Source organism: Tachysurus fulvidraco, chromosome 2, assembly GCF_022655615.1.
Source record: "Tachysurus fulvidraco isolate hzauxx_2018 chromosome 2, HZAU_PFXX_2.0, whole genome shotgun sequence".
Lineage (NCBI taxonomy): Eukaryota > Metazoa > Chordata > Actinopteri > Siluriformes > Bagridae > Tachysurus > Tachysurus fulvidraco.
In genome coordinates this window covers 191463-196462 of record NC_062519.1, presented here as the reverse complement: position 1 = coordinate 196462, position 5000 = coordinate 191463, and the positions used below count along the sequence as shown (strand labels likewise).

At 38.5% G+C, this 5000-nt stretch overlaps 1 long non-coding RNA gene across 2 annotated transcripts in view; it reads right to left on the bottom strand.

Moving 5' to 3' along the window:
* Positions 1–3856, bottom strand: part of LOC113639047 — a 4974-nt gene extending 1118 nt beyond the window's left edge. The window contains exons 1-4 of one of the 2 annotated variants that reach the window (XR_007138807.1): positions 2844–3856; positions 2397–2729; positions 958–1107; positions 1–802 (exon numbers count right to left, since the gene is read on the bottom strand). The exon at positions 1–802 is cut by the window's left edge and continues 88 nt beyond it. This is a non-coding gene — a long non-coding RNA (uncharacterized LOC113639047). The remainder of the gene's footprint in view (positions 803–957; positions 1108–2396; positions 2730–2843) is intronic. The other variant, XR_007138806.1, reaches the window with a different exon arrangement.
* Positions 3857–5000: the final 1144 nt, after the last annotated feature.

The window sequence follows — 5000 nt, the reverse complement described above, 5'->3', positions numbered from 1 at the left end:
TTTCCGTCCTGTAGAGACATTCAGATGATGATGATGGTGATGGTGGTGATGATGAAACACTGAACAGATTTTTTTTTCCTGTTTATTGTGTAAACTTTGACATTAACTGTTCTGTTTACTGAATTCTGTTCACTTACATTTATTAGAATATTTCACACTTTTCTGGTCACATTTCTAATTTAATCCCTTAAACACTTGGCTTATTATTGTGGCTTCGTATTACATTAATAACTGATAATAAATCCTATAAATAAATAATATTAGTGTAAGAGACAGAACACCAGACTGTGTGTGATGGTGACTGTCTCTTGTCCCTAACACAGAACCTGGAAACTAGTGAATAAATAATAGTGATGTAAGTCACGACCTCAACACGAGTGTATTATGGGACTGAAACAGGTTTGTTTGTGTTTGAATCTCGTCTCATTTATAGAAATCCCACAAAGCTCCTTCGCTCCATCTCAGTCTGAACTTTCACCTGCACATCGAGATCATTCTCTGTGCTCAAAATAACTGCTCCATGACAAGGAAATAAAAAGAACACAGAAAATAAAGTACCACAAAATGTCCAGAAGTGTAAAGTTTAAAAAGACTTTGTGGTTTCTTCTGACCAAAGTTTCTGATCTTGTCTAATGTACCTTTAAAATGACAGTGACCCAAAGTAGGCAGGGAGGGTTGCCATGTTTCTGTAAACTCCCCACCTGAACTACAACCAAAATCTAACAACAAAAAAGTGGTTAAAATGTTATTTTATTTGAATGTTTCCGTCCCTGTTCAGTGGCGTCAGTGACACGTCTCAGACCTGATGATAGAGGAGGATTTTCCGTTTTCAGAAACATAAGATAAATATTTAAATTATAAAATTAGACAATAAATGTAGACACACATTAAACACAATTACCACAAAAATTCTCTGATTCTTTCAGACATTAAACCTACAGTTTTAACCAGTTTTACCTTTCACCCTGCTGTAGTACACAGACACACAGATGAAGATGATGATGATGATGATTACGATCCCAACATATAAAATAATCCTGTTGTTCCCTCCAGTCTGCTGTGAGTCTGAATCATCTGATGAAGGTCCTCTCTCATCAACACTGTGGTCTAAAACACACATTAAACCACACAGATATCAGTACAGCGCTGAGGGAAACGTGTCCAGCGCTGAGGGACACGTGTCCAACGCTGAGGGACACGTGTCCAACGCTGAGGGACACGTGTCCAACGCTGAGGGACACGTGTCCAACACTGACGGAGACTCTATGAACTATCAGACTACATTTACTGATATTGTTCAGTGTTTTTCAGCCACACGTGCAGACGATGTCATCACTGATCCTTAAATAATCATCAGTGTTGTGCTGCTATAATAATATGAAGTGTTTTATTAAAGTTTATGAGGAACGATAAGAGATGTTTGTGAACTGGAGCTCACACCAGATGAAGTAAAGCCCTGTACTTTAGACCCGCCCCCTTGTCATGTCATTAAAATCTAACCAGGTTCCTTTTTCCATCCTAATGTACTGCTTTCTCCATGAAACCTGTTCAGAGTGAAAGGATCACAAACACTGGGTCACTTTTATTTATTCTACATTTATAATGTTTTAATCACCTGGAAGTAGAAAGTGAAGATATTAAATCAGTCAGATCAGAGTTATTGGTTACGAAGCATTTCAGTACTTTATCTGATCACAAGGCTCTTAGATGAGAGCAGTAAAGAAAAAAAATGAATGAATGAAAAATGAATAAAATAGAATAAATTGTGTCCACAAAAGCTTGGTAGACCTGGGATTTGAACCCATCACTTTAACCACTGAGCTACCACATCCCACATTCCCTTTGCTGCTCTCTGTGTAACTGAAATGTGGGCAATGAATGAGGTGTTTAAACGTTGCTTCCTCTTTAAAAAGGGGAGGAGACCGACAGAAACTCTGGGTTTACCGAAGAAAGCCTGCTCCTGACCAGGTTAGGTTTACAGAGTAAGTTACTATGGTAACCGACTCTGAGTATAAGTTACCTCTCTTTCAGAAACGGGCTTAACTTAACCTGCTTTCTCGGGTTTAACACACCTCCCTTTCTGAAACAGAAAACCCAGAGTTTCCCTCATTTCAGGGTTAACATTCTCAGAGATTCACTTAACCTCCTTCCTGAAACAGGCCCCTGATGTGTAGACATGGAGGAGTGAACGGAGGTGGGGCAGACACATGACAACAACAACAATAGCACATGGTCAAAAGTCCGGGCTGATTACTGACAGTCTTATTTATGTCTGTATTTGTGTATTTTTCTAACACATCATCTGTTAACTCTAAATAAAGTATTCCCAGCTCTGTTAACTGAGACACTGTGACCTCTATAATCAGTCAATATTTCACACTGAACAGTTTACTCACCTTGGACTGAGAGTCTAACATTGTTAATTACTTTCCATTCCATTGAGCCCACATGTTCCGTACTTTCGGATGTGTATAAACCGTCATCAGTAAAATTAACGTTCTTCATCACCAGGGAACAGTTTCCTTTATGCAGCTCGTCCACAGGAACATCCACACGTCCTTCATATCCTTTACCTCAACTATTACTATTATCGTTTCTCTCGAACACAGGGTATATTTTGATCCACCACTTAATAAGTGATGTCAGTTTGAAGTCTTCAGGCAGTTTACACGGCAGGATGACTGTGGAACCCACTGGAGCTGATACAGTAACCTCAGGATCTACACTGTCTGTGGGAGAAACATTACAATCTACAGGATTTGTTACATTTGACATTGTTGTGATATTGGATTCAATAGAAGGACATTTGTGTCTTGTTGGTGTTGTAGAACCTGGTCACTCACCCACACAGGCACAGAGCCATAAGATGGAGATATAAAGGAGGGACAGGATGTCTGGATGTCTTGTGGAGAAACAAACAGACACGTTATAAAGAACAGCTGTCTGATGTCACACACAGCTCTTAGCTCACACAAAGAAGGACATTTCCTGTGATTCAGTGTGAAGTAGATAAAGTTCATGAGGTTGTTTTGTCCCCTGTCATTAACACTGACTGCAGGAAACTTCTCCTTTCTCTTTCTGCTTGTTTTAGTCTGATCACTTGAGATCCGGTGAAGTTTTCAGGTCTGCTCCAGTTGTGTAGATGAACAACAACCCAACGTGATCCAGCTGTTTACAGAAACACGCCTCCTCCTCTGTTTCATTCGCTTTAAAAAAAAGGGGGTGGGGGATTGTCGTATTACCCAATCATAGAGCTGCGTCATATCCGGGTATAACTGTCGTATTAACCAATCATAGAGCTCCGTCATATCCAGGTATAACTGTCGTATTAACCAATCATAGAGCTGCGTCATATCCGGGTATAACTGTCGTATTAACCAATCATAGAGCTCCGTCATATCCAGGTATAACTGTCGTATTACCCCATAGATATCTATGTAGATATGTATATATGGTCTTAACCAATCATACACAGATATCTATACACTAGATGTTGCCTTGGGGTCCTAAAAATGCGTCAAAACTGCCGCCATCTTTGTACGGTGCTCCTTTACCTCAAACACATGGACGATGCCGGACTTCTGTGCTGCGTTTGGTTGTTAAAACGAAATAAATCTAAACCCCAGACAGAAGGGATCACATTACACACGTCAGAATGTGTTTTATGGTGTTGAATGTTAGGGAATTATATTTCGTGTTCTGTTGGTTTGTTTTAGTCCTTGGTTAATGACCACAGCTAATCCATGTTAGTTACCCATTAGTTTGTGACATTTAGGGAAACAGACAATGTTTGTAGATTCTGAAGCTCTTAATAAGGACATTAAAAACTGACCCATGCTTTTGTGCTTAAAGGTGAAAAGACTTTATGTGTTCTGTAAGATTCCCTTATCTGTCTAACATAGTTTATTAGATTGTCCTGGACTTAACACAAGCAGAACTTTTATCAAGTTATTCACTTAAGGACAGATTTAATGACATTATGTCTGAAAAGGTTTGGATTTTTTTTATCGTATGTTAATTAAAAAAAAAAAAAACTGTATAATATGACTTGCTGTTTATATTTGTTTTGTTTTATTGCATTTATATGATATTTGTGTTTTTGTAATTGAATTTTGCCATGAAAATAGCTTTTGATTGCTGACATGGTATTAAATAAAATAATCTGAATCTGTTTGTAGATTCCCAAGTGATAAACAGAGACGTCAGTCATGGACAAGTTGCAGGGAAACTAAACACAGTTTTAATGGTTAATTCAGCTGACAGTCCTGGAAGGATGTCACAGTTAGCTTGGCAGTGTAACACAAGTTCAGCCTCAAAGTCAAACTTTGTTTTGTTTTATTTTTTGGTTTATGTGACTTTATTATATACTTATTTAATGTGGCAAAAGTATTGCGGGAAAGGAATAAATAAAAGATTGAACAGTCTTTGGCACCTCGACTATCTAACTTTCACATTATGTTCTTCTCAAATTTGTGATTTGTTTCCACCTGCAAATTGCTTTGTGTATCATATTTAATAAACCAACACAATATAAATGTTTAAATGAACATGTGTAGTCACACCATTGTAGCAGTGTTACATGCAGTAGGCTATAAGGTAAAGTAATATATATGTGTGTGTGTGTGTGTTTGTACACACACACACACACACACACACACACACACACACACACACACACACACACACACACACACACACACACCATTGTAGCAGTGTTACATACAGTAGGCTATAAGGTAAGGTAATATATATGTGTGTGTGTATGTGTTTGTACACACACACACACACACACACACACACACACACACACACACACACACACACACACACACACACACACACACCATTGTAGCAGTGTTACATACAGTAGGCTATAAGGTAAAGTAATATATATGTGTGTGTGTATGTGTTTGTACACACACACACACACACACACACACACACACACACACACACACACACACACACACACACACACACACACACACACACACACACAC